The sequence below is a fragment of the Micromesistius poutassou genome, assembly GCF_964030765.1.
Source record: "Micromesistius poutassou genome assembly, chromosome: 16".
Lineage (NCBI taxonomy): Eukaryota > Metazoa > Chordata > Actinopteri > Gadiformes > Gadidae > Micromesistius > Micromesistius poutassou.
Genome location: NC_140286.1, coordinates 3,032,534 through 3,043,550, shown reverse-complemented (window position 1 = coordinate 3,043,550; position 11,017 = coordinate 3,032,534). Strand labels below are relative to the sequence as shown.

Here is an 11,017-nt window from a genome sequence, read left to right as displayed (position 1 = left end):
TATTCTTCAAAGAGGAGGGAAGTGGTAATCCCACCACACCTTTCTATCAGATGGATGGTGGATCTTCATTGTTGATCAGAGACACTATGGTTGCACCTGCCAATAATCCACTGTAGCATAACTCTCATGAGTAGGGAATCTAAATAAAATAACCATCAGCTGTATGACTGATAGGGGTGACCCCGAATATTCGACTATTCGGAGATTCGATCGAAGGAGCCTGAATCTCATAGTTGAATCTTCGGCAAAACACACTTATGCCGCTTTTCCACCGACAGTATCAGCTCGACTCGACTCGCCTTGGTTCCAGGCGCGTTTCCATCTAAAAAAGTACCTCTTCAATGTGGGCGGGTCGTAGAAAATAACCTCTCCACCATGGGCGGGTCATCATTAGGTTTTAATCACGGGACGCGATTCCCGGGAAATCTGAATCTGATCAAGACTATTTCCTGATTCCCGGGAAAGGTTATGATGGTAAATAAAATAAAAAGCGCAATGACTGCGCGCCTATTGTTGTCATACGGTAATGTTGATGGAGGCGAAACTCAAGCCCTAGGAAAGGAACGACACTAAAACGAAACAGCGAAACGCTGATCCTCCGGAGCCGGTCCGTGGACTCCAGCCACGCCGGACACACACAGCCACGCGCAGCCTAACTCTAGCCCCGGGAAAGGAGCGACACACACGGCGAAACGCTGATCAGTGTCCCCCTCGGGAGCGGGTTTGTGGACTCCAACCACGCCGGACACAACTTAACTCAAGTTAGAGTTAGGGCTAGAGTTAGGCTGCGCGTGGTTGTGTGTGTCTGGCGTGGTTGTGTGTGTCCGGCGTGGCTGTAGCCATGGACCGGCTCCGGAGGATCAGCGTTTCGCTGTTTCGTTTTAGTGTCGTTCCTTTCCTAGGGCTCGAGTTTCGCCTCCATCAACGTTACCGTATGACAACAATAGACGCGCAGTCATTGCGCTTTTTATTTTATTTTATTTTATTTCCCATCATAACCTTTCCCGGGAATCAGGAAATAGTCTTGATCAGATTCAGATTTCGCGTCTCCCGTGATTAAAACCTAATGACGACCCGCCCATGGTGGAGAGGTTATTTTCTACGACCCGCCCACATTGAAGAGGTACTTTTTTAGATGGAAACGCGCCTGGAACCGAGTTGAGTCGAGGCGAGTTGATACTGGCGGTGGAAAAGCGGCAATATATGGCTCAATGAGCAAAAAAAAAAAACATGATTCGAGGATCAGTCGACTATCGGCAAGACTTGACGAATATTCAACTATGTAAATTCATTGTCTTGAATTTCCCCTTGGGGATCAATAAAATGATCTATCATTGCCTTCAACTGTGGTTCAGGGGAGGGGCATCTGGAGAGGTAAATTTACCAGGAGTCTATTGAAGAAACAGTATGTTAGAGATACAGAGAGAGATAGAGATACTGGGGTAGTATGTTGTGTATCAGGGTTCCCGTGTTTGACAAGATGTTGTCCTCTTTCTATTGGTAGTTTGTAAATTAACAGGTAAGTTGCGGCCCACCAGAAATTCTGATGAGTAAAGATAAAAGGGAACTTGTATCTCCATGGCAACATGTTTACAGATTAACCTTATCTTTACTTTATCCACCACTAGAGGTCAGTATTAGCAAGTAGGTTTAGAAATATGTAATCAACATGTTTGGTCGTTGTGTCTCTAACAGCTGGTACCATACTTAAGCAAGTCTCGTACTTAAGCTGAACACCAGATCGTTTCTCCAGTGGCTGTAAACCTGCTGTTGAGATGGAAACCTCGCTGTGGATTATTATTGCTGCACTTCTATCTGGTAAGATGAAAATCTCATGTTTTAAACTACATATATAACTGAATCATCAATAACTTTGACGATAATATTATTATTGGTTAATGGATGTTTTAGACATTTTATTTGGTTGTGTACTTAATGGTCCATGTTGATCTATCATGGTCATTATGTGGGATAATCCAGGTTCTCACTCTCTGGTAACTCCTTAAAGACCATTGTTGACTCTCCTCTCCTATTGATCTCAATTGTTTCGTTCAATTATCACCATCTTCTGTTCTTCCCCAGAGTGTAAAGGAGAAGACAGAGTGATCCAGGCCAGAGGAGATGTCATTGCCACTGAAGGACACACCATTAGTCTTATATGCACATTTGAGACCACTGACACTAATCCATATTTGTTCTGGTACAAACAACAAATCAACGACTTCCCCAGGTACATGCTACAATGCTCTACTTTTGGAGAAAATAATGCTGCAGAGTTCGACAAAGACAGATTTGACGGCAAAATCCAAAACACATCAGTTCCTCCGAGGATCCAGAACCTGCAGCTGTCTGACTCTGCTCTGTACTACTGTGCTCTGAGGCCCACAGTGACTGGAAACACAGACTCCCTGTACAAAAAACCTGCTTAGTACAAAACACACTTCCCTCTCCCCCTGAGACCAGTACACAAACATTTCTGACTAAACAACTCATCACAACATCCTCATCCTCATCCGCTTATCCGGGGTCGGGTCGCGGGGGGAGCAGCTCAAGCAGGGGGCCCCAGACTTCCCTTTCCCGGGCCACATTGACCAGCTCTGACGGGGGGATCCCGAGGCATTCCCAGGCCAGTGTTGAGATATAATCTCTCCACCTAGTCCTGGGTCTTCCCCGGGGTCTCCTCCCCACTGGTCGTGCCTGGAACACCTCCCAAGGGAGGTGTCCAGTGGGCATCCTTACCAGATGCCCGAACCACCTCAACTGACTCCTTTCTAAGCAAAGGAGCAGCGGCTCTAATCCGAGTTCCTCCCAGATGACTGAACTTCTCACCCTATCCCTAAGGGAGAAACCAGCCACCCTCCTGAGAAAACTCATCTCGGCCGCTTGTATCCGCGATCTCGTCCTTTCGGTCATCACCCATCCCTCATGACCATAGGTGAGGGTAGGAACGAAGATCGACCGGTAGATCGAGAGCTTTACCTTGCGGCTCAGCTCTCTTTTCGTCACAACAGTGCAGTAAAGCGAACGCAATACCGCCCCTGCTGCTCCGATTCTCCGGCCAATCTCCCGCTCCATCGTACCCTCACTCGCGAACAAGACTCCGAGGTACTTAAACTCCTTCACTTGGGCTAAGGACTCATTTCCTACCCGGAGAAGGCAATCCACCGGTTTCCTGCTAAGAGTTATGGCCTCAGATTTAGTGGTGCTGATCCTCATCCCAGCCGCTTCACACTCTGCCGCCAGCCGATCCAGTGAGTGCTGAAGGTCACAGGCCGATGATGCCATCAGGACCACATCATCTGCAAAGAGCAGTGATGAGATCCTCAGATCACCGAACTGCAACCCCTCCCCACCACGACTGCGCCTCGATATCCTGTCCATGAATATCACAAACAGGATTGGTGACAAGGCGCAGCCCTGGCGGAGGCCAACACCCACCGGGAACGGAACTGACTGGCTGCCGAAAACGCGGACACAGCTCTCACTTTGGGAGTACAGAGATTGGATGGCCCTGAGGAGTGAACCCCTTACCCCGTACTCCCGCAGCACCTCCCACAGTTTCTCCCGGGGGACCCGGTCATATGCCTTCTCCAAATCCACAAAACACATGTAGACCGGATGGGCATACTCCCAGGCCCCCTCCAGGATCCTTGCGAGAGTGAAGAGCTGATCCGCAGTTCCACGTCCAGGGCGGAAACCGCATTGTTCCTCTTCAATCTGAGGTTCGACAATCGGCCAAACCCTCCTTTCCAGCACCTTAGAGTAGACTTTCCCAGGGAGGCTGAGAAGTGTGATACCCCGGTAATTGGCACACACTCTCTGGTCCCCCTTTTTGAACAGGGGAACCACCACCCCGGTTTGCCACTCCTTTGGCACTGTACCAGACTCCCACGCAATGTTGAATGGGCGTGTCAACCAAGACAGCCCCTCAACAACCAGAGCTTTTAGCATTTCTGGCTGGATCTCATCAATCCCTGGGGCTTTGCCACTGCGGAGATGTTTAACTACCTCAGTGACTTCCACCAGGGAAATTGACGATGAAACACCATCAACCTCGAGCTCTGCCTCCATCATCATCATCACAACAGTGAACTCCTAATTATTGATCCGTTTTCACCATAATCCAGATATCTTAAAATCTATCAGTTTTTGTATTTACATTATATTGTTTGAAATATTCACGTTAAAATAGTTTATTTTAATTGTGTAAAATGTATGTCTTATTCAATTAATAACTCATCGATTCTGAAGGTGAGGTCTCACATCCACCCCTAGAGGTCAGTATTATCAAGTAGCTGTTTTACTATTTCATCAACATGTTTGGTCATTGTGTCTTTAACAGCTGGTACCATGAAGAGAATAAGTCTCATACTTGAGCTGAACACTAGATAGTTTCTCCTGTTGCTCTAGACCTTCTGTTGAGATGGAAACCTGGCTGTGGATTATTATTGCTGCACTTATATCTGGTAAGATTAAAACCGCATGCTTCACACTACAAGCATTAATCGTCAAACATTTTATCCAATTGGTATTTGATGTTTTAGACATTTTATTCTGTTGTGTTCTTATTGTCCATGTTCATCTATCACCTCCATAATATGAACTCATTCTGGTTCTCACTCTCTGGCTGGGTATCTCTTTATAGACTTGTTGACTGTCCCTCATCATTGAACTTGATTGATTGATTGATTCATTAATCCACATCTTTTGTTCTTTCCCAGAGTGTAAAGGAGAAGATAAAGTGATCCAGATCAGAGAAGAAATCATTGCTACTGAAGGACAAGCAATTAGTCTTCAATGTACCTTTGAGACTGACAATACCCCATATTTGTTCTGGTACAAAAAACAAAACGACTTCCCCAGGTTCATGCTACAACGCTCTACATTTGGACGAAATAATGCTGAAGAGTTCCTCAAAGACAGATTTGATGCCCAAATCCAAAACACATCAGTTCCTCTGAGGATCCAGAACCTGCAGCTGTCTGACTCTGCTCTGTACTACTGTGCTCTGAGGCCCACATTGACAGGAAACACAGACTCCCTGTACAAAAACCTGCTGAGCACAAATCATACTTCCCTCTCCCCCTGAGATCAGTACACAAACATTACACATAAAACAAATCAACTCATAACAACAGTGAACTCCTAAATACTCCACCACTAGATGTCAGTATTATCAAGTAGGTGTTGAACTATTTCATCAACATGTTTGGTCATTGAGTCTTTAACAGCTGGTACCATGAAGAGAATAAGTCTAATACTTGAGCTGAACACAAGATAGTTTCTCCTGTTTCTGTAGACCTGCTGTTGAGATGGAAACCTGGCTGTGGATTATTATGGCTGCACATCTAGCTGTAAGATGAAAACCTAATGATTTACACTACCTATATGACTGAATCATGATGATTGGATGTTTTAGATGTTTTATTCTTATGTTTTTTTGTATGTTTTTTTTTTATTAACTTTACTTTCATGAAATGTATTTTGTATGTTTATCTAACGCATTCTTTGTGTTGACTTGTTCAAGGGCTGATAGCTGGGGACTCCATCTCTTTTGATAAACAAGAAGTCAGTGGAAAAGAGGGAGCATCTGTAACACTCAGATGCTCCTATGAAACAAGCAATGATTATGTTCGCCTTTTCTGGTACAGACATCGTTCTAACCAGCAGGCTCCTCAGTTTATACTCGTTAAAAGAGCAAGGTCAAAGAGTTCTCAACAGAATAGTCGAGAATTGTTTTCAGTCCACAACATCCAGAACATCAACTGAACTCACCAAACAGTTTTTGGTTTCATGGTTTACATGTGAATGATACTGTAACACTACTCCCATAAGTAGGGCATCTGAGTGAAATATCAAACAGCTGTACCACTGAACAAAAACACCCCATGTTAAGACAGTCACTGAGGGAGTCAACGTTAAATTAGAACCTTTTTCAATCTAGAAGAATGTCCCAAGCGCTCTGGTCAAAGCTAACAGCAATCTAACATTCATCAAATCAGTTGACATAATATAATCATATTTTTAACACAAAGTGATCTTCATTTGACATATTTACATGTAGAGTGTCACCACAGTGGTTCTCCTCAACCTTTGAAACTAGAACTCTTGCCGCTCCTCTTCCTGTGTCCTCCTCTGTCTCCACAGAGCCAGTAAAGTAGAAGGTCTTCTCCTGTCTCATTCAGTCCTTGGTGCCACTCTAGCAGGAGGTGGAGCTTGACAGGCAGCACATCAGAAACAATCTGTCAACACAACAGCTTTTAGACTCTTGATTGTTGCTGCTCTACAACATATGATTGGTCTCCAGTATCAGCTATGCAGCTCTTCATGTTAGTGGTTTTATTCACTGAGTTTACTGGTGAGTTCTGCTTTAGAAGCACTGTCCTAATTCGGACATGGACCTCAATACATGTTTAGCAGAATTTGAAAATAAAATATTTAAAAAATAAAAATAAAAATACATGTTTAGCAGTTCATATGAATTAATTCATATTGCTATTTCCAGGATCTTTAACACTGTAGTAGACACTGACCTTTCATTCTTAACATATGCAGGTGACAGTTATCAGCAAACCATCCACTCAATCCAGGGAGTCCCGGCTCTACAAGGAGGCAACGTGACCCTCTCCTGCAACTACTCTTCAGCAACATACTTCTTCTGGTATCGCCAGTACCCCAGCTCACCTCCACAGTTCCTTATCAAAGAATACATGGAGCTATCTGGATTTACTTTGAAAAAGGACGGAGGAAGACAAATGTTTTATCTGGAGATCTCCGCTGCTGCAGTGACAGACTCTGCTCTGTACTACTGTGCTGTGGAGCCCACAGTGACAGGAAACACAGACTCCCTGTACAAAAACCTGACAAGGAACTTGAAGAGCATTTGTCATCATCTTCAACTGTAGTTCAGGGGAGGCGCATTTGGAGAGGTGAATTTACCAGGAGTCTATTGAAGAAACAGTATGTTACAACAGAGATACTGGGGTAGTATGTTGCATATTAGTGTTCCAATGTTTGACAAGATGTTAGTCCTCTTTCTACTGGTAGTTTGTAAATCAACAGGTAAGTTGCGGCCCACCAGAAATTCTGATGAGTAAATATTAAAGGGAACTTGTATGCATCATGTTTACAGATTAACCTTATCTTTACAGGTGTTTATAGTCTGGGCCTCATTTCTGTCGAGAAGGAAGTGAACAGTTTAGAAGGTGCAACTGTTACCCTGTCCTATAGTCGTTCTAAAATGACTGGGAGCGATGATTTCTTCTGGTACTGTTAGTATCCTGGAGAACCTCCACAGTTCCTGCTGTACATCTCAGGGTTTGATAACAACAGGACAGCTGAGTCTCTTGGTTCAGACAAAAGGTTTTCTACTGAACTGACTGAAAAGAAGACTCGTGTGGATCTGAAGATCTCCTCTGCTGCAGTGAGAGACTCTGCTCTGTACTACTGTGCTGTGAGGCCCACAGTGACAGGAAACACAGACTCCCTGTACAAAAACCTCACATTCAGCCACGCGATGAAGGCGTAGGGCCGTGGATTTGATCCTCATGTCTCATTGAAAAAAACATTGTATTGCTCATATTCAGACAAGATAGACAAGACAAGGATGTCGGTAATCTTCTGTCCTTTTTGTAATGTACATTAAGGTTGAGATGCAACATTGAACATATTCCTGAACGTCGTTATCAGTCCACGACATCCAGAACATCAACTGAACTCACCATAACAAAGCTGTTCCTGGCAGACAGAGCTCTCTACTACTGTACTCTTGAGAACACAGTGATACAAAGTGTGGAGCCTTTACATGAACTTGAAGGTAATGATCTTCAAATTTTTCAAAGACGAGGGAAGTGGTAATCCCACCACACCGTTCTATCAGATGGATTGTGGTTCTTCGTGGTTTATCAGAGACACTGTGGTTGCACCTGCTAATAATCCACAGTAGCAGGACTCCCATGGGTAAGGAATCTCAATGAATGATTCATAAGATGTACGACTGAACAAAAAAACACTATGTTAAGACAGCCACTGAGGGATTCAACGTTAAATTAAAAATCTTTTTCAATCTAGAAGAATGTCCCAACCACTCTGACGGTATCTCTTACCACCTTGATATCACCCCGAGAGATCATTATTATCAATCCATGGTTGAATAACTCCCTCAACAAATGAGTCACATCAACATTATTAATCAGAAGGGCACCTTAAAACAAAGGTACATATGTAATATCATCTGTTATTCTACAAAGGGATTATTCTAAAGTTGAAAACAATCTACAAGTGGTGTTGAGCTTTGGATTTCGTTTAAATAAATTAAATCCCAACCATCAACATAGGAAGACACCTATCCAGTGAGCTGATATATTTTGATTGTGGCACCATATCGGCTAGCAAAGTAAAGGAAAATCAAACTAACAGCAATCTAACATTCATCAAATCAGTTGACATAATATAATCATATTTTTAACACAAAGTGATCTTCATTTGACATATTTACATGTAGAGTCTCACCACAGTGGTTCTCCTCAACCTTTGAAACTAGAACTCAGAGCTCCTGTCGCTCCTCTTCCTGAATCCTCACAGTCTCCACAGAGCCAGTAAAGTAGAAGGTCTTCTCCTGTCTCATTCAGTCCTTGGTGCCACTCTAGCAGGAGGTGGAGCTTGACAGGCAGCACATCAGAAACAATCTGTCAACACAACAGCTTTTAGACTCTTGATTGTTGCTGCTCTACAACATCTGATTGGTCTCCAGAATCAGCTATGCAGCTCTTCGTCTTAGTGGTTTTATTTAGTGGGTTTGCTGGTGAGTTCTGCATTAAAACCACTATCCTGTTTAGGACATTGAATTCAATACAGGTTTAGCAGTTCATATTAATTAACTCATTATTATTTCCAGGATCTTTAACACTGTGGAAGTAACTGACTCTTTGATTCTTAAAATTTGCAGGTAAAAGTAATCAGCAAACCATCCACTCAATCCAGGACAATCCAGAGTCCAGGCTCTACAGGGAGAAAACGTGACTCTCTCCTGCAACTACTCCTTATTTATTCTGGTATTGCCAGTACCCCAGCTCACCTCCACAGTTCCTTATCAAAGAATACCAGGAGGTATTTGGATTTACTTTTAAAAATGACGGCAGAAGACAAATGTTCCATCTGGAGATCTCCTCTGCTGCAGTGACAGACTCTGCTCTGTACTACTGTGCTCTGCAGCCCACAGTGACAGGAAACCCAGACTTCCTGTACAAAAACCTGCTGAACACAAAACACACTTCCATCTCCCCCTGAGACCAGTACACAGACATTTCTGAAAAAAACACATGAATTCATTCCAATATTTATTTCCTGATTAATTATAAATGTTTACCATTTTTTAAATTAAAAAATATTAAAATATTTTTGCAGTAAGTTCACTTGCTTTATTATTTTTAAATAATGTGGTGTGAATTGTGTGGTATATTTGTAGCTTTTATCCGCATGGCTCATTAAATTAAAAAACATCTATGTTTCAATAGTTGCTCTTCTTTACGTGAACATGAAGGTAAGATCGCTTATCCACCCCTAGAGGTCAGTGTTATCAAGTAGGTGTTTTACTATTTCATCAACATGTTTGGTCATTGTATTTTTAAGAGCTGGTACCATGAAGAGAATAAGTCTCATACTTTAGCTGAACACCAGATGGTTTCTCCTGTTGCTCTAGACCTGCTGTTGAGATGGAAAACTGGCTGTGGATTATTATTGCTGCACTTATACCTGGTAAGATTAAAACTGCATGCTTCACACTACAAATATGCATTAATCGTCAAACATTTTATCCATTTGGTATTTGATGTTTTAGACATTTTATTCTGTTGTGTTCTTATTGTCCATGTTCATCTATCACCTCCATAATATTAACTCATTCTGGTTCTGACTCTCTGGCTGGGTATCTCTTTATAGACTTGTTGACTTGCCCTCATCACTTGATCGATTCATTCATTAATCCACATCTTCTGTTCTTCCCAAGAGTGTAAAGGAGAAGACAGAGTGACCCAGACCAGAGAGGATATCATTGCTACTGAAGGACTCACAGTTAGTCTTTGCTGTACATTTGAGACCATGAGCACTAATGTGTATTTGTTCTGGTACAAACAACAAATCAACGACTTCCCCAGGTACATGCTACAACGCTTTACAATTGGAAATGGAGATAATGCTGCAGAGTTTGACAGAGACAGATTTGATGCCCAAATCCAAAACAAAACAGTTCCTCTGAGGATCCAGAACCTGAAGCTGTCAGACTCTGCCCTGTACTACTGTGCTCTGAGGCCCACAGTGACGGGAAACACAGACTCCCTGTACAAAAACCTGCTGAGCACAAAACATAATTCCTTCTCCCTCTGAAACCAGTACAAAGACATTACTTATTAAACACATCACTGCCTCTCGGGGACATTTTCCCCACACACCAAACATCTTAAAATCTTTATGCATTTCATTCTCTTTGCATAATATTTGGAAAATGAGGGTTCAAATTGTTTATTATATTTGTGTAATTTGACTCATATGTTATTGTTTTAGACGTTTAAAATCCTGTAATCCCGTAATCCTGGTGTGTTTTTTATGGTCCATATCAATCTAACACATTCTTTATGTGGACTTTTTCCAGGTCTGATAGCTGGGGACTCCATCTCTTTTGATAAGCAGAAAGTCAGTGGAAAAGAGAGCATCTGTAACACTCAAATGCACCTATCATACTGGCTATGACAAAGTTCATCTTCACTGGTACAGACTTCAGCCTAGCCAGGATCCTCAGTTTTTACTCTTTGAGCAAGGTCAAAGAGTTCTCAACAGAATAGTCGAGACCGTTGTTTCCAGTCCACAACATCCAGAACATCAACTGAACTCAAACAGTTTTTGGCTTCATGTTTTACGTGTGAATGATACACTGTAGCACTACTCCCATAAGTAGGGCATCTGAGTGAAATATCCAACAGATGTACCACTGAACAAAAACACACTAGGTTAAGACAGTTAC

General features: G+C 42.7%; 1 gene segment (V, D, J or C); it reads left to right on the top strand.

The window, feature by feature from the left end:
* The first annotated feature begins 1,775 nt into the window (after window positions 1–1,775).
* LOC311361238 (T cell receptor alpha variable 38-1-like) lies at window positions 1,776–2,429 on the top strand. The segment is given in 2 exons: window positions 1,776–1,818; window positions 2,083–2,429.
* Window positions 2,430–11,017: the final 8,588 nt, after the last annotated feature.